Source organism: Pogona vitticeps, chromosome 1 (assembly GCF_051106095.1).
Source record: "Pogona vitticeps strain Pit_001003342236 chromosome 1, PviZW2.1, whole genome shotgun sequence".
Classification (NCBI taxonomy): Eukaryota; Metazoa; Chordata; class Lepidosauria; order Squamata; family Agamidae; genus Pogona; species Pogona vitticeps.
In genome coordinates, this window is record NC_135783.1 from 269,358,861 (window position 1) to 269,382,787 (window position 23,927).

The 23,927-nt window shown below is 40.6% G+C and overlaps 1 long non-coding RNA gene across 1 annotated transcript in view; it reads left to right on the plus strand.

The window, feature by feature from the left end:
- The first annotated feature begins 1,149 nt into the window (after positions 1 to 1,149).
- The window catches only part of LOC144586148 (uncharacterized), a 47,948-nt gene continuing 25,170 nt past the window's right edge, over positions 1,150 to 23,927 (plus strand). The window contains exon 1 of the long non-coding RNA XR_013540900.1: positions 1,150 to 13,086. This is a non-coding gene — a long non-coding RNA (uncharacterized LOC144586148). The remainder of the gene's footprint in view (positions 13,087 to 23,927) is intronic.

Here is a 23,927-nt window from a genome sequence, read left to right on the forward strand (position 1 = left end):
AAAACTCAACAGTGGCCAGAAGATTGGAAAAGATCAGTCTACATACATCCTAATTCCAAAGAAGGGCAGTGCCAAAGAATGCTCCAACTACCATACAATTACACTCATTTCACATGCTAGCAAGGTTATGCTCAAAATCCTACTAGGTAGGCTTCAGCAGTATGTGGACCAAGAACTGAATTTCGAAGGGGCAGAGGAACTCGAGACCAAACTGCTAACATGCACTGTATTATGGAGAAAGCCAGAGAGTTCCAGAAAAACATCTACTTCTGCTTCATGGACTACGCAAAAGCCTCTGACTGTATGTACCACAGCAAACTATGGCAAGTTCTTAAAGAAATTGGAGTGCCTGACCACCTTATCTATCTCCTGAGAAATCTATATGTGGGACAGGAAGCAATAGTTAGAACTGGATATGGAACAACTGATTGGTTCAGAATTGGGAAAGGAGTACAACAAAGCTGTATATTGTCTTCCTGCTTATTTAACTTATATGCAGAATACATCATGCGGAAGGCTGGACTGGAGGAATCCCAAGCTGGAATTAAGATTGCCAGAGGAAATATCAACAACCTCAGATATGCAGATGATATCACTGATGGCAGAAACTGAAGAGAAATGTAGCCTGTATAATTAAAATTGTAAACCGCCCGGAGAGTGCTTGTAGCGCTATGGGGCGGTATATAAGTCCAATAAATAAATAAATAATAAATGAAGGTGAAAGAGGAGAGCGCAAAAATGGTCTGAAGCTCAACATCAAAAAAACTAAGATCATGGCCACTGGTCCCATCACCTCCTGGGAAATAGAAGGGAAAGATATGGAGGCAGTGAGAGATTTTACTTTCTTGGGCTCCATGATCACTGCTGATGGTGACAGCACCTGCGAAATTAAAAGATTCTTGCTTCTTGGGAGGAAAGCGATCACTAACCTAGATAGCATCTTTAAAAGCAGAGATATCACCTTGCCGACAAAGGTCTGCATAGTCAAAGCTATTGTTTTTCCTATAGCAATGTATGGAAGTGAGAGCTGGACCATAAAGAAGGCTGACCGCCAAAGAATCCTTAAGGAAATCAATCCTGAGTGCTCACTGGAAGGACAGATCCTGAAGCTGAGGCTCCAATACTTTGACCATGTCATGAGAAGAGAAGACTCCCTGGAAAAGACCCCAATGTTGAGAAAGTGTGAAGGCAAGAGGAGAAGGGGACGAAAGAGGACGAGATGTTGGACAGTGTCATCAAAGCTATGAACATGAATTTGACCAAACTCCAGGAGGCAGTGGAAGACAGTAGGGCCTGGCGTGCTCTGGTCCATGGGGTCACGAAGAGTTGGATATGACTTAACAGCTAAACAACAACAACCAGTAATTTGTTCTGTGGAAACTTAAGAAGAAACAGATTTAGTGTAGCAAAAGCTTTCAAGGTCTAAAGCCTGCTTGATCAAAGTTTGCAATTTTATTCTCAGTTGGCAGATAGAGGTTTCCATGGCAGTAGATCAATGATGATATATTGGAGTGTTTACAATTATCTGAGCCTATGTATATCTAAATGTATCTGCATGTATCTAGTGAAAGAGCTGAAAGTTTAGGATATCAGTGATCTATACTCACATGCATTTATATCTGCCAACTGAAGACAGTACTCCATGCCCCTGATGAAGTGGCTTTTTGTCCATGCAAGATTGTGCCACAATAAATCTGTAAGACTTTAAGGCAACACACAGCTCCTTCTTGTTGTTTTCTCTTGCCCTAAGAGTTATACATTTATTAAAATATTTACACACTCTCTGCTTTTGGTGCAAGGTTTTAAATCACAATTTCATTTAAAAAGCATAAAACATCCACCTAAGAAATAAGAGTCAGTGGTTAAAACAAAACAGAAGCAAAATATAATAAAATCCTAAATCCAAATAAAAGCAATCGCTTTTAGATCAACTGTTAAATCACAAAATGTGGAAGTTTTTGCATTCACTGGGCTTCTTCAGGAAATTAGCCTGGAAAAAAAATTAGAGTTGCCAGAGGAATGAAAGTTGCAAAAACTGGTGAAGTGTTTTAAGCATGAACATCTGCAATCAAATTCCATTCCAGGAGTAATGGCTCAGTAAGGAAGGAAGACATGAAGGGCTTTCACAGGGTGAATTTGTTCCATAATCTGGCTATAGTTACTGAGAAAAGCCTCTCTGTGTCATCTCACTGAAAGGTGCTTCTATCCCAGATGGAACACAGAGAAGGGTCTCTCTAGGGAGCAGACAGGATTATCTGAATGCAAGCAGGTCTTAAGGGATTAAGCCATTTAGGGCTTTCAGAGTAATCACCAAGACTTTCAGTTGTGGTTGGAAGCAGATTATTAACAGCATAATATTTGACAGATCAACATAATGTGATTTCCTGAGGAAGTGCCCACCCATATCCTTGTAGGCGTATTCCAGACCAAGTAAAGCTTCCTCAAAGACAATCCCACAAAGAGCACAGTACAATCAACCATAATTAAGGCATGCGTTACTGTGGCCATTTCTGACTTCCTAAGAATTGACACATCTAGCACACCTGCCTCAAGGAACACCCTCAGACTGTGGACATAATTTTTCATTCACTGCCCATCCCTCAGAATCCCTCTTTTTCCAAAACACATAAAACCCTACCCCCATTCCATAATCTGGAGATGCTGCAGCACATGTTGCAAATTCATGCTTAAGTCCTTTGTATTATTGGGTATAGGTACCAGTACTAACAATTGCTCAATGTAAATAGCAAATGGTGATTCACTGAGTTGTACACCTGGTGGCTGGTGGCAATATGTACTATACCTACACATTCTCACAAGACAACCATATATATATATATATATATTACACACACACACCTCAAGGAAGCAGAGCTAGAGAATGAAGCCTGATTTTTCTGTGTGGTGGAGTTTTAAAGCCTGAAAGGCCCTTTCCATTCACTCCAAGCTAATACCAGGACTTCTGGCTCAGAGAAAAGCTACATTGTATAGCGATTTCGTTGTTTAACGAGGCAATCGTTAGGCGAGGCACCACTGTATATGTATTATGTTAGCACCTGTAGAAATACCAAAGAGCCAGGAACTAATCCTCTCTCTGTCACCCTGAAATCTCAGGATATGGAAGGTTGTTGACCTCCCAACCCTTGTGGGTGCAATTACAGTGTGGCATTACCACCTTCTCATAAACCTGCTTGGAATGCCTCACAAACCTGCCACCCACCCAGCACAACCGGATTTACACAAAGTGGAGTTCTATCCTAAGCATAGCCTTGGCCGAAACCCCAGATTCTGGCAGGGTGGAAGCATTTCTAAACTGCTCCTTTGTAAAAGTTTTACACATATTTTTAAAAAGCATGAAAGATGAGTCCGGCACTGCTTAGGGCAGTGGTTTTTGTCCTCCATAGCATCCCAAACAGTCTCTCAAAAGACAGTCTCTCACCATGGAAACTCACTGATGGTGTGGAATTGCTAAGACCACTCCTTAAATATCTCACTTACCTTGAGAGCCCTATTAGATCATTATAAGCCAGTTTTAACTTGATGGCACATGACATAACATAAATTGTTATTAATTGCAATGAAAATCTTGGGTTCATTCTTTTGTGGCAAACCATTATTTCTCATTTATTTTTCTCCCTTCGGGTTCCTAGCATTGATAGGTGACATCCACTGTGTGTTTGTTAACAGAAATATGTTTTCCACATTACTGCAGACTATTTTCTGGCTCTCAGATATAGATGGTGTGTATGTTATTCTTCATGTAAGATAAAGGGATATTTCTAAACGTAATACAAAGATAAGAAAAACAAAAACATAACACGTAGTTAAATGCTAGAAGGGATTTTACTGAAAATCACTATGATCAACAGATAATTACCTTCCAAAGTGTATCAAGTCTAGAAAAAGGGATCACAGGGAATACGGCAACCCCAAAGCAATGTCATATAGAAGTCAGAAAATAAATGAAAAGCTGCCATTTGCTCCCAAATCTGAGATTGTTTTTGCCTTTCTCATTTTGCCTGCTGCTTCTGTTTCTTATTTTCTTTTTACCTGGAGCATTGGGATCAACATAGAAATGACATACAAAGTGCAAGCTGCAGTCCTATGCTCCTTACCTAGAAGAAAACTTCTGTGAATAGAATTACACCTTTTTTCTGAGTATACATGGTTAGAATTACATTGAGAGAAGACATATTGTTGTGTTATCTACCTCATCCCAAGAACCTGAAGTTGTCTGTCATGGGCACGAACCACGCGTTCAGGAGTTCATGCTGGTTCATTTAGTGGCCATACAGGTGTTCGGGGCTTCAGAGCCCCTGCCTCCTCTGGGCACTGCTACAGAGTGGGTGCCTGGTGGAGGTTGTGGGGCTTTGAAGCACCAAACACCTGTATGGCTGCTAAATGAACCAGCAGAAACCTTTGAACTACCATTCATGCCTCCCTCTAGCCATAATATCATCTCTGAAATATGATTGCTAAGTGGGAATCATCATATGGATTACATAATTGCTGCTACAGCAGCTCCACTGGGTGCCGATCAATTTCTAGGCATTATTCAGAGTGCTGCTTCTAACCTACAAAGCCCTAAACAGCTTGGGTCCAAGTTATTTTAAGGACCACATCCCCCTGCATGGTTATTAACATCATCAGGAGAGGCCTTTCTCTCAGTCCCACCACCTTCACACAGGAAAGGGCCTTTTCTGTTGCTATTCCCAGGCTTTGGAACTCTCTTCCACAAGATGCCAAGCTGGCCCATCTTTACCATCCTTTCGCAAGCAAGCTTTCCCTTAATAACTGGCAGCCTGTTCGGGGTTTAAAATAGATTGTTGTACTTCACCCTTTGGAAGTATTTCTGATGTTGCTACTGTTTATCATCTTTTAGTGTGGTATTTGTTTGATCCTTTTAAGTATTTGTACAGTGGACCCTCGACTTACAGACTTTTTGAGTTACAGACGTCTCTGGCCGCAAAATTTAGGTTCGATTTGCAGCTGGAGAATTGACCTACAGACCAGAAAGAAACCAAAATGGAACAAAAATGGAATAAAAATGGCTGGTTACGGCATTAATTGGCTTTCAGTGCATGGTAGCTCAATGGAGACTCGACTTACAGACTTTTCGATCTGCAGCCACCGTTCCAATACGGATTAATTCCATAAGTAGAGGGTCCACTGTATACGTATTGTATAACGTACTGTCTTTTACTGAAGTAAGCCATTTTGGGTCTTTCATAAGAAGAAAGGTGGCTAAAAATATTTTAAATAAATAAATGAATGAATTACCTGATCTGAAAGTTCATATAGCTGGAAAAAACTAAAAAAATTATCATCACCTGCTTTTTCAGCAGTATAGTTTTATCTGAGCCACAGATGTCACTAAAATATGGAAGAAAACTCTAAAGGGTTCACCAAATGCTTAGGATTCCTACACTGGGTGTGTACCTTCCTTTGAGATGTCTCAGCAGAAATATATAATCCAAGATTTAAAACACACACAAGAAGGGAAAAGCTTGCCACACCTTAGACCATATTTTTAAAGACAAATGTGGACTTCATAAAGTACATTAATCAGTACTGAATAATAGAAAGTTCACACCTAAGTAAGATTCACAACTCACACAGCTTATAGAAAGTTAAACAAACCATATAAATATGATTGAAAGCTGATGCAAATGAAAGAACATCTCAAAACTGTAAAAAATAATTCTTGGGTAGGTTCATACTGAAGTTTTTAAGGTAGCTTAGTCTGAGGGCTGCATTAAATGAAATGCTGATCCTGTCGTTCCTGATTTTGAAGTCTTTTTTGTTGTTTAGTCCTTAAGTCGTGGCCGACTCTTTGTGACCCCATTGACCAGAGCACACCAGGCCTTCCTGTCCTCCACTACCTCTGATAATTGGGTCAAATTCATTTTGGTTGCTTCGATGACACTGTCCAACTATCTCATGCTCTGTCATCTCCTTCTCCTCTTGCCCTCACACTTTCCGAACATCAGGATCTTTTCCAGGGAGATTTCTCTTCCCATGAGATGGCCAAAGTATTGGAGCCTCAGCTTCAGGGTCTGTCCTTCCAGTGAGCAGTCAGGGTTGATTTCCTTCAGAATTGAAGTCTTTACTCAAATGCAATATGATCACCTTCATTAGACAAGTATCCACAGTTAGATGTGCAAAGGGAGTCTTTCTTTTCATTCCAATGGCCATTCCAATCACAGTAGACCTGCTGCTTTTAACATTTTTTTCACAATAACACCACTTCACCATTTGAGGGTGCAGTGCTTCCAAAAACATGTCCAGCAACTCATCTAGTGAGGTCCTTACTTTGCCAAATATGATTTAACAGTAACTTGAACTGAATCACAAATCAATCTGATGACCAGTGAAGGTAGAAAAAATCAGGAAAAAAAAACCACCACAGAAGTGGCTGTAGCTTTTTATTTTGAGGCTACAGAATTACTACACATTTTTCCCCTGAGGTACAAAAAAACTGTGAGTATGATGAACGTAGCAGAGTTACTACTGATTTTTTCCCTGAGGTACAAAAAATAGTGAGCATGATGAACGTAGTAGTGGTAATAATCATCCTCAAGAGTGTTGAAATTTGAACTATCTTCCCTCTTTTCCTTTTAGCTCTTGTGTCACTTGGGAAAGGACCTCTTCCTGTTCTTAGCATTCATTCAGCAGATTGCTCACAAGTTATGTCTCATAATCAACTGAATTTGTCCGATTCATTGGGGTTGCTTTTCTGTCTATTCTAGTGTCACCTAGCTCTTAACAGCGATCAAAGTATCACCCATAGCTAGCTTTTTCTTCTGATAGTAATAATGAAGTTTTAAAAGTCCTTCAGAACTTGCCTTCACACTCAATTCCTCACAATACCTTAAAAAGAAAAACTTTCAACACTGCTATCATTTTGAACCACACAATTTACAACACTGCTAGTTTTCTTAATGGCATTTTTATGCAGCAAATTATATTTTAGAAGCTAGCAAATGCAGGTGCTTGAGATTTTTTTTGTCTTATCTGTTAAAAAGAACTATCAAGTGGTGGCAACAGAAAAAAACATTTAAAATTTGCTTACAGCTGTGAAAAAAAATATTTGAATGTGTATCTACAATTCACATGTATATGTTGTTCACATCATGGCCACTTGCAATCTAAAAGAAGAGCAATGTTTCCAAACACTGTAAGAACTGATAACCATACCCAGCATTTGTAAACTTTTCCTTCTCCTCATAATTACATCATTGATGGTAAATTTCATGGATAATACTGTGTTTAACTGGCCCACCCCAATGGCAGTTTTTGCTAAGCTGATTCCATGGTATACAACAGAAATGTCCAATGGAGCAGCCCATGAAACAGATTTTTAATGGATCTATCTATCTATCTATCTATCTATCTATCTATCTATCTATCTATCTATCTATCTATCTATCTATCTATCTATCTATCTATCTATCTATCTATCTATCTATCTATCTATCTATCTATCTATCTATCTATCTATCTATCTATCTATCTATCCATCCATCCATCCATCCATCCATCCATCCATCCATCCATCCATCCATCCATCCATCCATCCATCCATCCATCCATCCATCCATCCATCCATCCTAAAGCAGATACTGCCTAACAAGTGACAGGAATGGGCCTTGTTTAGACCCTAGCATTGGTACCAGTTTTCTTCTTTATAAAAAGACTTTTTTGATATCGCTGCAAAAGTTTTTGTTACTACTATTTGACAATGACTATGACCTGAGAGAGAGAGAGAGAGAGAGAGAGAGAGAGAGAGAGCAATCTCAATTCTTCAGACAATCTTAGTAAAGGTCTTAGTAAATAACTCTAATTCTGTAAGAATGCTTTTTTCATTATTGGAAATCCATGCGGTAACAAATGAGTGTGAGTGAGAAACAGTAAAGATCTGGATTGGGTTGCTATGAATAAATAACTTGATTATCTACTTTACTGAAAACTGAGTTTCATTAAGAACATTTTAAATATGCTTACAGCATCTAATGGATGTTTCAGAAGTTATTCAACAGACATGCCTGGTTCATTCTTGTTTCCCAAGCCAAAGAACTCCCAGCTGTTGCATACTGTCTACTGAGCAGAACTTGCTAACCCTTTGTTATTTTCGAAGCTGTAGCTGTGTTGAGCTCTTTGATATTTGTTTGCTATGGATTTTGTCAGGACTTCCACACCCAGCCCATCAGCCAAGCTAACATCATTCTGGTCAGGAGTTAAAAACAAACCTCTGGCAGACAACCAACATTATTGCCAAACACAAAGACCAGAAAGTTTGGAGCTTTTGTAATCATTCCCAATCAGAAGAGAACACTGTACTTTCTGTGTAACGCAGCAGGACTGTCTATTATCTAGGCCCTGAAATAGCTTCACAAAAGCTTAGAGAGCACAGAATGAAGGGCACAGGAAGTAAGGTCATAATAAAAACCCTAGGAGAATGAAACATCTGTGTCATTTTTAACCAAGGATTTTAGAGGGTTGATTTCTGTTCCAAAATATGGTGTTCTGTTTAAGAGAAAAAAATATTATATTCGAAAAGCAAGCTCCCAACAGACAGTAAAATAATTCATTGAAGTCTTTTTCCCACAAAACACTTTCCATGGAGAAAATTTGCTTTGATGGGCTTCAGTTTTATGAGTACAAAATGTATGCTCTTATTTGGTGAACATATGAAGGCCAAAAGGGAAGATTCCGATCAGGTTTATTCAAGTATTATCAAGTAAATTTATCAAGTAAATTAAGACCGATCACAGATGGAAGTATTCACTATGCCAGAAATTTCTATTTATCTGCACATATTTACTTATAATAATGTGGGCATTTAATATAATCTGGATACACATTCTCTTCAAACAAATACATGATAAGCAAATGTTGCATTTGGAGAGGTAACCACTCCAGATGTCGAACACTGAAGAAAGAATGTTGTTTATATTGACATTCATTTAGATGACTGAACTGGTGCAATGTGGTGGATGGCATGTTAGACTTAGCCCAGAGAAATTGGAATAAACAAGTGGAATAAAAAACAATTAAAATATAACAACAATTTACAACAATAAACAACCATTCAAGATGGGGGGAAAAGAAAAAAAATAGATCAAGTGATCTATAACACCATAAATGGCATAGGCTCATAAGTGAAACAAAGAGGTGCTTTTTTATACTGAGGTACCTCATGATGATGCTGTCTGGAACATTATGTCCAATACAAAATGGCCTCCAGACCACTAACACAAAAGCTGTGCTGCTGCTGTCCTAGCTTGAAGAGGCAAAAATGACCTGTGCACATACACACACACACACACACACACACACACAGAGAGAGAGAGAGAGAGAGAGAGAGAGAGAGAGAGAGAGAGAGAGAGAGAGACTTACTAACATGTTGTTAATGATAGCCCACCCTTGTAGAACAGAACACTGGAGAAAAAAATTACAGGTATTTAGGAGAATATTTAATAACAAAGCAGTCCAACAAATATAACCAACTGCAAACAGGCTGGAGAATCTGGGGAGGTTATTTTAGTGAATTCTTCAGCAGAGGGACAGAATAGTCTCCTAATGTTCCCAAATGACCAGTATTATCTTGGGCTATGTAAAAGACGAAGCCAAAGTAAATGCCCCCTTTTGGAGACCTTTATCTATAAAGGTACATGGATCTATCATTTTGCACAAATTCAAAGAGAAGAGCACAAAGTGGATCGATATAACCATACCCACAATGCCAAAGAAATCCTTTGTTTAAGCCAGTTATCTAAAAACTGTCAAGTGAATCCCAAGGGATGATTTTAACTCTCCTGCCCTTCTTCAATAGTAAGAATAAGTCTATTTAAAAGCCATTTTACTTTTGAGACGCGGTCCATTTTCTAAAGGAAATGCGCACCCAGGGAGCATTTGAGTTAAAGAAAGGGAGCAGATAGATACCTAATAAATCAAACGTGTTCCTTTAATTATGAAATGTTTATTTTTTCTCCTCAGAGGCCTTAAATACAGGGCTGTTTTCAGAACGAAGAGGAGTTCCATGTCCTTCACTCTGACATCTTTTAGGAATGACAGGCAATTATATACCAAGGTTGCAGGATAAATGAGTGAGTGAATGATAAAAGAATTCCTGCAATGTTCATACAAACACTTATTTTGTTGTATTTGTCTCCAACCAAAGTACTTCAATATATTTTCCAGTGTTCTATGAGGAGTCATGGAATGATGCATTTTCCTAGCCCTTTAATGATTATTAAACATCTAAGGAATATTAAGCATGAATGTATTTCTGTCCCAATTAAAATCACAGTTTATGAAAGTGATATAGTTTCTTAATAAGGGAAAAACTCATTTATTTTTCCCCTCACAAATGGTACTGATTAGGCAGCAAAACCTGATAAATAGCTTCATGTTTCTCTCTCCTTTTTTGCTAGCATGTCTATTAGAAGAAATGGTTTCCATTGTTCCTCTTTAACTACAAAGGATTTATAATTTGATGATATGTGATAGAACCAAGCATCAGGAAAGCAAGGTTATTACAGATCAGGTTATCAGTACTGTATACAATGGAAAATAATATAAATTTCTTTGGTGGAAACCCACATTCACATAGCTTCCCTCACATATCAAGTGAAAGTTGGATGTTCTAGGGAAGATAATTCAAAAGCCTATTTTCTAACCCACAAAAGTGAGTTGTGTTGTTTATCTTTCGAGGCCAGGCTAAGACTGCAAGATTTGTTACAAGTAAAATATACTATTTTCCTCACAATTGTTAATACAGTGGTATTTTGAATTGTGTTTGAAATGGGGAGAAGTCAATTGCTTCTTTTTGAGAAAGCTACTTTAAAGGCTAAATGGGAGAGATACAAATGAACAAGTTTTTCCCAATTTAAAAATGCAGAAATAGAAAATGGTACATTTGCTGGTCCCCACCCACTCCTATTTTTACTCAACTGATAATGCCATAGAGACACTTCCAGAAAAAGAAAAGATATCCTGGCTATCCAGTAACACATATCTTCTCAGGAAATGATTGCAACTGCTGTAGTAGTAAGGATTATTTGCAGACTCCTAACAGAGCACAGTAGAGGAATATGGACCATGGAGGGGAGTAGTAGTAAGGAAAAGACAAAAGAAAAGGGAGACCAAGGAGACAAAGGCATAGAGTTATATACTAGTGGACTTTCCCAGCAACCTTCAAGGCAAAGAAGACAAAACAAAGGGCACTCATAGTACTTTAGGCATCCTTCAGTCTCGAGAGACTATGGTAATGTGCTCTGTATGGAGGACTTGAAACAGTGTCTAGTGTGGCTGAGAAAGCCAATTCAAGAGTGACAATCCCTTCCACACTGAAGACAAATACAATCTGTCCCCTGTCCAGCTCCCTGATTTTGCTCCTTTTGTGACTTCCTCTTTGCCTCGGACCACTGGAGAAGGGTCTCTTCAAAATGGGAGAGGCCATGATGCACCGCCTGCCTCCAGGCTGAACACTCAGATGTCAAGTTTTCCCATCTGTTGAGGTCCTAAGGCCTTCAGATCCCACTTGCAGATATCCTTGTATCACAGCTGTGGTCTCCCTCTGGGGTGATTTCCCTGCACTAATTCTCCATACAGGAGATGGTTAGATCTCCATACAGGAGATCCGACCATCAGCCATTCTCACAACATGCCCAAGCCAACGTAGACATCACTGTTTCAGTAATGTATACATGCTAAAAAATCCAGTTCGATCTAGGATTATATGGAACTTTGTCCTGCCAGGTGATACCAAAAATGTGTTGGAGACAATGCAAATGGAACCTGTTCAGCTTCCTCTCCTGCTGTGCACAAAGGGTCCAGGACTCACTGCAGTACAGGAGTGTGCTCAGGACACAGGCTCTATAGACCTGGATCTTGGCATTTATAGACAAACAGAAGAAAGTAAAAAGGTAACACGGATCATAGCTGGACCAGACACTTGGTGGTGGTGACCTGCAAAGTGTGTGCAATGTTTGTCTGAGAACAACAAAGAGTACACATGCAGCAAGGGCAAATTGCTTACACTGTTGGAAGAGGAAGTGAGAGAACTGGAGCAGTGAGTAGCCACACTTAAGGCTATAAGGGAAGATGGAGTACATAGACAGAACCCTCAAACAGCTGCCGCCAAGGGAGGCATTGGAAGTGGAAAAACAGCAAGACAAAGCAGAGGAGGAGAATGTTGAGGAGAAAATAATCATAGAGGAGAAAGCACCATGGGAAAGGGTAATGTTTAGGGGCAAAAGAAGGAAAAGACAATCTTCACTACAAAATCACCTTCAGACTCTCAAGGAAGAGACTGGCAGACAGCCTGCAGAGGAAGACATACAGGACACCCCACAGGAGGACATGAAAGAGGATGAAACTCAGCCAAGAAGAGTCACTGAATCCACACCCTACAAAAAGAAGGAGAAAAGTAATTGTAGTAGGAGACTCTCTACTGAGTGGGATTGAAACCTAAATATGCCTGGATGATTCATGGAGCCACCAAACATGCTATCTCCCTGGAGGACAGATTAGGGACATGCCAAAAGGATTGCTGCTGTTCATAAACAAACAAAAAATGTGCATATATCTTCCTTCTCATCCCTGTGGGAACAAACGACACAGCCAAGAGGCACTATGAAGAAACTACATCAGACTTTGAAGCTCTGGGAGGAAACTCAAGGACTTTGGGCCCCAGATAATCTTCTCATCCATTCCACAAGTACTCAGAAGAGAAATAAAAAGGGAAAGGGAAAGATTCTGGGTGAACAACTTGCTACAAAAGTGAAGCTGACATAAGGGACTTGGATTTTGGGATCATTTCGGGACTATATACTACACTTCCTGGAAATATTGGCAGATGATGAGTTGCACCTCATGTGGATTGGGTACAGCATGAAGAACTTCACCAAGACAGCTTTAGACTGAACTGGAAGAAGGAGACACATAGGATATGACTTTGAGAGTTCCACATATAAGCCAGAATTACATGACTGTTCTCTCTGTGTCACCATTCAAAGACAATCTGTAGCTCAGATAAGTACAAGAATCAATTGGGCTAAGTGAACGAATGGTTCAGCTCAGGTAAGGCAACTTTCTATGCTTTAAGAGAAGCAATTTTCCCAATTTCCACAAGAAGAAAAAATATTGGATGCATGATTATGGGCCCCATGTGGAAACTACTGATAATCGCTTGCCTTAATATATAGGAAGCCACCTTGTCTTGAGCTAAATAGTTGATCAGTCCTGTCCAGCAATATGCCAGACAGGAACTCCTGGGCATTTTCCCTACTCTCCATGTCCCTTGCTAACTGAGCCTTTCAGCTGGAGATACCAAGGACTGAATTTCAGATGTTATGTAGGCAAAGCATATTATCTATCTATAGTTTAGCTCAGCTGCAAATGTGGGCAGTCATTTTGACAGTGTTCTCAAGGAGTGGTGGTTCTTTTTTTCTGACTTTTTTCATGACCTTTTTTCTCTGTGTATACTTGCCCAGTCATTAAGCTCTGCTGGGACCTCCTCTGTGTCCCACCACTAAAAACGGCACATTGTGTGGAGACAAAGGGGAAGGGGAGACTTTCTCAGCCATAACACCTAAGCTGTGGAAATCTCTCCCTTTGAAGGCTTCACTGGCGCTGGCATAGATTTTATATAGGCATCAGTCAGAGCGGCTGATATCTGAGGATCTTGACTTGAGTAAGACTGTGTAGTTTCTTTGTAACATGTATGTCAGTTTCCCCTCCTTTTGTTGTTGTTGTTTTGTTGTTGATGACGATTTTATTTATTTTATGGGTTAGGTGTGGGGATAGGGGACAAGGGGACATGGGATAAACAGGGGGTTCAAATCAGCACGACCATTTTAAAATACTCATTATTATCTGTTACATTTCAATGATACATAAGTTCTCTGCATTACTTAGTTATGAAATGCATTCTGTTTCTAAATTAATCATAGGCTTTCAATTATCAAATACTAATTTACATTCTATTTCTGAGCCAGTCATAAAATTTATGCCAATAATCCTCATGTTCATCTTTCTTGTCGAGTCTAACCATTTCTGCCGTACCCAGAATTTTTGCTATTAACTCATCTTGAGATGGATTGTTTGAGTCTTTCCAATGTTTAACAAAGAGAATTCTTGCATCTGTCAAGATATGGATGGCTAAATATTTTTTCATTGGTTCTATTGATTCTGGAATTATGTTTAGAAGAAAGAATTCAGGGGTTACAGTTATTGAAATCTCTAGAACCTCTTGCAAAAGCATTTCAACCCTTTTCCAATTTTTTGGGCTTTCCCACATATCCACCATATATGGTAAAATATATAAAACATTATATATATATTTTTAAATGCTACTGACTTGATAAGTTTTATATTGTTTTTCCATATTTGTTCCCACTGAGCCAAGCTTATATTGTGCCCAATATTTTATGACCACCTTATCATGCATTCCTTGACCACCACCTCCTGGGTATCAAAATCTAATAGAAAATTATATAAGTATTAAATATGCTTATCTTTGGTATCCAGGATGATTCTGTCAAAGGGAGTATTATCCACATAAAAAGCTTATTGCTTATCTTTGCCATATCCTGAATTTAATTGAAAATGTGACCACCAATCCATATCAAATTCCTGCACTACCAGTTCATCTTTATTTTCAATGGCCTGTCTGGTTTTAGTACTTCTTTATATCTTAAGATTTTCTTGTTTTCTCTCATGTTCAGAAGAAAAAATGCCTCCACTGGTGTTACCCAACATGGTATTTTAACATACATCTATCTTTGAATTTTAGTCTAAGACCATAGTAAGTAAGGATTTTCTCAAGATATGATTATTTAATTTTTTAAAATCATTCGCTCAACTATACCAAAGAAAGGTGTGCCACCCCTATTTCAAATCATGACCTTCAAATTTAGCAGTCTTTGGTTTTCCAATAAGATCCAGTCTTTGATCCACATTAATGAGGCTGCCCTATAGTAAAGCAGCCAGTTTGGAAGACCCATTCCTCCTCTCTCTTTCATATCCTGAAGTGCCTTTAGTTTTATACTTGGTTTCTTTCCATGCCAGACAAACTTAGAAATAAGCTAGTTGAGTTCTTTAAATATTGATTGTCTCAATATCACTGGAATGTTCTGAAATAAGAAAATCGACTTTGGTAGGATATTCATTTTAACTGTTGCAGTCCTGCCCATCATTGTTAAATGTAGATTCCCCCATCTAGTCAAGTCTTTATTTATTTCTTCCATCAATTTCAGGTAGTTATCTTACACTAAGGTACTTGTCTTTTTTGTAAAATTTATTCAAAGATATTTTATTTTATTTTCCTCCTGGAAATTTGTAAAATTCAAGAAATCATCTATTTCTTTAGGTTGCATGTTTTTGGATAAGATGTTTGTCTTTCTATGATTTAGTAGCACCCCCAGACATGACTAGAGTGCCAGCCAACCCTCTCTTGGCACACTCGGAGCCTGTCCCAGCACCCCCGGACGTGGCAAGAGGGCCAGCCAGGCCTCTTGGCAGTTGGCAGACCCAAAGCTGGTCCTGGCATCCCGAACGTGCCAAGAGGTCCAGCCTGTCTCAGCCCCCCAAAACCTCTGAGGGCTATCTTTATCATATCTGGGTGGTCTCAACAGCCAAGTTGCAATCCCCCCCCCCAGCTTTCTAGTTCTAAACGAGCATCTTTGTTTGAACGTTGTCAGCAAGTCTAGTTAGACGTTGTTGGTGACTGTGACAGGTGAGTTTCCTAGGCCTGTCTCAGACCCATCCAAAGCTTGTCCAGGCATTGCCCCATTGCCTGGCTTCAGACTGCAGAGCATCTGTTTCTGACAGCCCTGTGGTCCAGTGGATTGACTGCCGTTAGTAGCACCTTGTACCCTTTTCTCCTGTTGATGCTATTGATTCCCCGAGAGTCAGGCTCTGCCCCCCAAGCCTGTCCAGGTGTTCCCCGTATCAAGATGGATAACAGCAGCAGCAGCAGCAAGAACAGCAGCACCTATAACAAGCCCAGTGGTTCAGCAGCACTGCAGTTTAACCTGCAGCACCACTGTCTACCTTGCTGCCAACTTCCTCAGTGCCTGATGGGTCCACTCCAAAAGTCTATGTTGCTGGCTACATGACAACTTTCTGAGTCCTGCAGCTCCTTCCACTTCCAAAAGGCCTGCGTGCTCATTCCAACTTCCTCAGGCTTGATTCTCAAATGCTACTTGCTGACTTCAGTGTCCTACCTTCCTTGGGCATTCCCGTGCCAAGAGGGCCAGGTTCAGCCCCACCCAAACCTGACCAATGTGCTCCCTCCTCCCTCAGATGTGCTGTGCGTGACATGTCCCTCCCTATCCACTGATTCATTTATTCTGAAATATCTCAGAAATTCATATTTATACGTATTTCATGATTCCCCCCTCCTTGGGCTTCATTCCAGTTATTCATGCCTGTTCATTCTGGCCTCCTAGCCTTCTCTACTGCCCCATAAGGCTGGCAGAAGCTGAGTGAAAAGCAACAAGACACAGCTCACCACGTCGGACGGATTCAAACTGCAGTGCTGTCTTCTGATGGACAAGTCCAGTGGCTCAGTGGTTTAACCCACAGTGCCATAGTCTATGTTGTTGCTATGTGCAACCGGTGTGGGCACCCCCCCCCCCATCTCACCAGGCATCAATTCCAGCTTCCTTGGGCCATGTTGGACCCAAATCCTGCATTCGTCTCCAGCTGTCTTGGGCTTGCCTGCTGCTGATTCTGTGCCAAGAATCGGGCCAAGGGCCTTCCAAATCTTGACTGCTGGGTGAAGATGCCTCATTGGGCCAAGTCCTTTCCGGCCTGCCTGCCTATTCAAAGGGCTCCAAAGTCCACTCAGGCTTCTTTCCTAATTCCTGGCTGTTCCCGTAGATAGGCAGAACCTGGAACAAACTACAGGAGCTCAGCTCACCCCATTGCATGAATTTGATCTTCCACTCGAGAAGCCCAGCACCCCATGGATTAACCAGCGTTATGTTTAGTAGCACCACCCTGTTCATGTGTTTTTGCACCTCAGTGGCCTCCTGTGGACAAACTTAACTATACAGGCAAATGTGATGTTCCCAAAGAAGGCAAGAGTCTGCTTTCAAGCCTGTCTGGGCATCCAAGCACCAACCAGGCCCCATCGGACACAGACCTTCCAATCAACAAACCTAGGGGCTCAGCAGCAGTTTAACTCAGTAGGTAGGCAGAAGCAGGAACAAGGGACAAGAGCTCAGGTAACCCCATTGCATGGATTCAAACTGCTGATCTTCCACTGCCACCCTGATTAACAGCCATTAGTAGCACCTTGTAGTCGGACCCTATTCTCCTGCTGTTGCTGTTGCTTTGACAACCTCCTGAGGACAAATTTTGCAGGCAAATGTATTGTTGCGGAAGAAGAAGACCAGAGTCTCCTGCGGCTGCCTTTTGCCTCAGTGCCCCGATGGGGCCCAAAAGCCTGCTTTCTGGCTGCCGTGTGCCTGAGTGCCCGATGGGGCAACACACTCTGCTGCTGCCAACTTACCTCAGTGCCATGAAGGGACCCAAACGCCTGTCCAGGCTTCACTCGATTGCACGGCTTGAGACTACAGAGTTTATCCTGTGCCAGCAACAACCACCATCCCTTTTCTTCATCAATAACAAAACAGACAACACCATCGCACAGCTTCAGACTGCACAGCTGATCATCTGGTTTTCCAAAGCTGTCATCCTAGCTTTCCCTTGCCAAGAGGGCTAGGCCAACTCAAACCCTTCCTGGTAGTCAAAAACAGAATGCTTGACTAAATAATTAATTCTTTCTGGAGGCTTGTGTTCATCGATGTTGAAGATTTCTGGCACTACACACCCTACTCTGCTGCCAATTGCCTCAGTGCCTGATGACTATTAAGACATGCTTTCCCACCTACTTTGGAGCCAACTACCTCAGTGCTTGATGTGGCAACACACTCTACGTTGCTGCTGACAACTTCCTCAGTGCCTGATGGGGCGACACTCTCTCCTTTCAGTCCCATACCAACTCAGTAGGTAGGCAGAAGTTGGAACAAACTACCCAAACAAATTAACTCAGCCGGGCTCTGCCCCACCCACCCAAAGCCTGTCTGAGTGTCACCCGAATGTGTCACGAGGGCCATCTAAGCCTTTTGGCTGGCACGCCCAGAGCCGGTTCCAGCATGCCCGAAAGAGTGAAGAGAGCCATCCAGCTCTCTTGGCAGACCCAGACTGAGCAGTAAGAAAAAGGAATAAATAGTTGCTCTTGTACAACTAAAGTGTACAAGAGCAAAGTGTTGGGTGACGCCCATAGTTGTGCCAAGACAGAGGGCTCTCCAGCCATGTTGGCACACCCAAAGCCGGGCTTTGCCCCATCCAAGCATCACCCCATCACCCAGCTTCAGACAGCAAAGCTTGTCTGGTTTTCAACTCGTGCCAAGGGGGCCGGCCTGTCTAACCCCCTCCCCCCAAAAAACTTCAGAGGGCTATCTTTATCATATCTGGGTGGTCTTGTGAGTGAGCCAAGATGAAACCTTATTTTAACAAGCAATATTATGCTTTGTTCTTTTATGCTTTATGCTTTATTCATAGTTAATGCTTGATGTATATTTTCTATGATAGATTTTTCTGAAATGAGTTTTAAGCACTGTATGGGTTATGTAGTCTGTAATCAAAATACCTTGTAAACTTTGTAACAGAACTCGTGTAACTTTCCATGTTATAAGATTACATTTCCTGCCCTTGTAGTCTTAGAACATCTTCCCACATTTCTGCACCACAATTACCTTGATTCTTGTCAGACCAGCAATAAGAGAAATCAACATTATAATGAGATAAGAGGGAAAAGGAAAATATTTCTTCAGACATTCAGGCAATATTTTTGTACACCCTGGGTACATTCTGACTTTAGGTCAAGGGAACACGGGGGCACAATGCATATTTACGCATAACCAATGCTTGGAGTTAATTGGCACTGTTAATCCAATTAGAAGCAGGATCCAAACTTGGGGTTCAGGGAACCAATAAGGGAATGTTTTGCTTTATTGCTTTTTGTGTAAAACCCTATAAAATGCCTATGCAATTTCTAATCGGGACTCTTCTCTGCTTTTAAGATGAAGAGTCCAGCTGTACTTTTTAAATAAAAATTGGCTTCAGTATCAGCTGTGTGTGTCTTAGCCTGTTGTTCTTGCCGGAGATTCCGAACTTTAATTTCAAAGGTAACAGTCTCAGTAACCACGTTGCAAGCAACCCCTAGATTTCCAGTTGTAAATGAGCATCTGTGTCTCCCCATTGCCCAGCTTCAGATTGCAGAGCTGATCTGTTTCCTACAGCCTGTTTTCCTGCTGTCAACTTCCTCAGTGCCCGATGGGGCAACACACTCTACTTTGCTGCTGCCAATTTACCTCAGTGCACCGATGGGGCCAAAAAGTCTGCTTTCCTGCTGCCTTTTCCCTCAGTGTCCAATGGGGCCAGAAGAGCCTGTTTTCCTGCTGCTGACTTCCTCAGTGCCCGACAGAGCCAAAAAGCCTGCTGTGTTGCCAAATACCTCCTTGCCTCCAGTCCTCCTGAGGGCAAACTCTACTTTACTGGCAAATGTAATGTTGTGCTGAGCTGAAGACAAACTTGATGCCTCATGCATGCCTCTGCCAAAGGGGCCTCTCATTCTGCTGGGGCTAAATATAACCCTCAATGCCATGGGCTTCTGTGCCGTGTGGTAAACTCTCCTGGGGGGACTCAATTTGTGGGTGAATAACTTGGACATCTGATATCCAATCTTCACCAAAGTTGGCAGCCTTGTTGGGGAAAGACATAGGAAGCTCCGTTGTGATACTGGAGTCTCTAAGTACCTGGGGGGAGCTTTCCTGGACGGTCCTCTTTGTAACGATATAACTCTGGGTTTCATGCTCCAATGTTCACCAATCTTTCAGGATTTGTAGAAAAGGAGCTGTGGAAGCTTTCCTGCAAATATTGTGTTTCCAGGTTTTCGGGGGCCAGTGTTATAGCTGTTTAAATTGCAGATGAATTGACAGATCAATTCATCAATTCATCGAAGAATCGTATTCATTGTTGTGGGTTTTTTGGGCTCTTTGGCCGTGTTCTGAAGTTTGTTCTTCCTAACGTTTCGCCAGTCTCTGTGGCCGGCGTCTTCAGAGGACAGCACAGAGTACTGTCCTCTGAAGACAGAGCACAGAGTGCTGTCTTCTGAAGTTGATCCAGGCCGTGAAAGCCTTCGCGAATATTTGTATTTGCTGATTCGTTAACCTTGATAAATAATGGATCAAAATGAATTGGCGAAGGCTTTGTATTCGCAAAGGCTTTCACTTCCTGGATCTAATGGTTGTTGTGGGTTTTTTGGGGTCTTTGGCTGGGTTCTGAAGGTTGTTCTTCCTAATGTTTCACCAGTCTCTGTGACCGGCATCTTCAGAGGACAGGAGGAGCACTCTGTGCTCTGGTGCAGTTTGTTTGGGATTTGAGTATTTATAGTTGCGGGATCAGCTTTTGTCTTTTTCAGGAAATGTGTGATTATGCTGATCAGTGTGTTTTTGTTGTGGTTGTATTGTTGTGATGAGGAGGAGAGATTATCTGTCACTATGATTGATGGGTGTCGTTAGCTGCTCTTTTGTGTGTGGTGATCACCGGTGCTTGTGGCTGGGTAGAGTTTGTTGACCTTTTGCAGGCTGTATTTTTCAGTGCTGGGAGCCAAATGAATCACCATTTTAAAAATTCATCCCCATCTCTAGTCCTGTCACTTGTGAGGCGCATGTGTATCATACCATCCACCAAGAGGCAAGAAGAACTTGAAATGTAATGTATTTTCAGCAGCAAGTTCAGACCTTTTTATTTACCTAGACTTCTTGACACGTTAGCTAGCTGGTTTTAAGTGGCAGATCTGATGGATTTTACTGCTTCCGTACTCCCTGATCTGTTTGCCTTTTATTTTTACTCTTTATTTTTCTTATTTTATATGGAGTTTTTGCTTACTGGGTGTTACATGTCTTGGGGCTTTTTAACAAAGAATAAATATTTGCATCCAAATGCTTTAAAAGACAAATGTACACTTCTTTGCCCTCAGATTTAAAGAATATGAAAGTTGTTATAGCTCAGGAACAGTCCTTTTCCTTTAAATAGTTGTGTCTCTGTTCAAGCTTTTTTTTTTTTGCCTCATTTCAATTATTTTTAAACACATTACTCTTTCACCAGTGCTTGTAATTCAGCAACGTAGATGCTTTATTATTAGCCCGGGACAAAGGAAGTGGGAAAAACACAATATTTACTTGTAAATGTATTTATTTTCCTGTTTATTTATTTAGTATTTTATAATTTGCCTATAGAACATGTCACTAACAAAATATCTAGACAGTGTAAAATAAAAACTGTAATATAAATGTACACCATTGCTAAACTAAAGTACAACAATAATCATTGGGCTATAAAGTGAAAATCTTAACGAGTCCTCAAAATACATACTGCGTAAAGTTTTAGAGCAAGGTAGCCTGGTGAGTCTGTTGTGGTAGTATCTTGCAGTAGTTTAAAGTAAAAGGCTTTATTTGGGAGTAATCTTTTGTTAATTGTAATCTATTTCTTTGTATGCATATGGTACATAGTTCAACACACATCTAAACTGGAAATAAACCTGGTAGGAGTTTTATTTATGGCTTCCAGAGAGTAAATGGCACCACACACAAAAAAAGAAATACTTTTTCTTTAAGAAACCAGCATATTTTAAAGAAACAGTTGAAAAATATGTTGAAAAGCACTAAAATGCTTTTAAAGTGCTTTAAAATTTCTGTGCTATATTTTTAAAGTAGATTAGTACTAGCACAGAGAGCTAATGGCAAACCTTTGTGCAGTGGTTTACTGATAATCCGCTTCAATAATTAGCTGTCTTTCACAAGAAACTTTCATTTTTCTTTTTAAATATTTTTTATTTTCTATCACTATAACATAAACAAAAACATATAACACAAACTAAAATACAATTAAACTGTGTTCACCACCACCGTATGCAGGACATCTTGCCATAATCATCATCATTTTCATCTTCATCATCATCTTCTATTGACCTCTTCTCCAGAACTGCATTGATTCTTGATTTGGAGCTTTCCCTTTTCCTCTTATTAACACATATTCCAAAAATCTACCCTATATTTCATAAAAATTATTTATTTATTTATTTATTTATTTATTTATTTATTTATTTATTTATTTATTTTTATTGAGCTTATATGCCGCCCATCTAGACATAGTCTACTCTGGGCGGCTCACAAAACGTGCAATAAAAACAATTACTATAAAATAACAGTTTCCAACATTAGCAAAAACAGAATGGATAAAGATAAAGAGAGAGAATTACATAGTGTCCGGAGGGAAGGCCTTTTTATATAACCAGGTCTTGAGTTCGTTTTTGAAAATGCCCAGCAAGGGGGCCAGACGAATCTCGGGGGCGAGAGTGTTCCAGAGCCTGGGAACCACTGCCGAGAAGGCCCGGTGTCTTGTTTTTTCTTTCCGGGCCTCCCTCAGCGTTAGGCTCCCCAGTCACCCCTCCTGGCTAGATCAGGTGATATGAGTAGATCTGGGTGGGAGGAGGCATTCTGCCAAGTATTGAGGTCCTAAACCATTTAGGGCTTTGTATGTGATCATTAGAACTTTGAAATCAATGCGGAATCAAATGGGGAGCCAATGCAATGCAGCCAGAGTGGGAGTAATATGTTGCTGTTTCTTACCCCACTAGGAAGTCTGGCTGCTGCATTCTGCACCATTTGTAGTTTCTGCATTAATCTCAAAGATAGCCCACGTAGAGCGCATTGCAGTGGTCTAATCCCGAAATTACGAGTGCATGGACTAAGGTGGTGAGTGCACCAACATCAAGAAAAGGACGCAGCTGGGCAATCTGCCAAAGATGGAAATAGGCGGTGCGGACCACTGACGCCACCTGAGTTTCCATGGTGAGCACCAGGTCCAGATGTATCCCCAAGCTGCGAACCTCATTCTTAGCAGTGAGAGTCACCCCTCCAAAAGAGAGGGAGTTTCCCAAACCACTGACAGTGGGTCCACCCACCCTTAGGACCTCCGTCTTGTCTGGGTTCAGCCTCAGCCCATTTTCCTGCATCCATTGCAGTACAGACCTCAGACAGCGCTGCAGGGACAGAACAGCATCCTCTGTAGTTGGAAAAAAGGAGATGTAGAGCTGAGTGTCATCAGCATACTGATGGCACATTGCTCCACAACCCCTGATGACCCCACCCAGCAGCCTCATATAGATGTTAAACAGCATTGGGGAGAGGGTTGAGCCCTGCAGAACTTCTTTTTAACTCTCATTTCTTAACCTTTAAATTATAAGTTAATTTATCATTTATTGCTATATCCCATATTTCTTTGTACCATTCTTTGATTTGCAATTCAACTTTTAATTTCCATTACCTAGCTATAATCAGTCTAGCAACTGCTGTTAATAAATTGGTTATCAATTCTTTAGTCATTTTATCATATTCCACATTCTCATATATTGATAACAAAGCAATCTCAGCATTAAATTCTATATCTTTTTCACATATATAGCTTAATTCTTTAAAAATTTGTTTCCAAAATCTTTGCACTTTTTCACATTACCACCACATATGAAAGTATGTACCAATTTCCTTTTTCACATTTCCAGCAGACATTTGGATAACTGGCATTAATTTTATTTAATTTTGACGGTGTTAAATACCATCTTAAACTGAGTTTTTTTAAAAAAAAATTCCCTTATTCTCACTGACATAAACTTTAAAACCCTCATTTTACATATCTTCCTCCATTCTTCTTCATTTATTCTTTTTCCAATGTCTTGTTCCCACACTATTTTCAATCCTTCTTTCTCACTTTCTTCTTCCTCTAAATTAAGAAGTAAGTAAATTTTATTCACAGTACCTTTTACTGAGTCAGTCATCTGAAAGTCC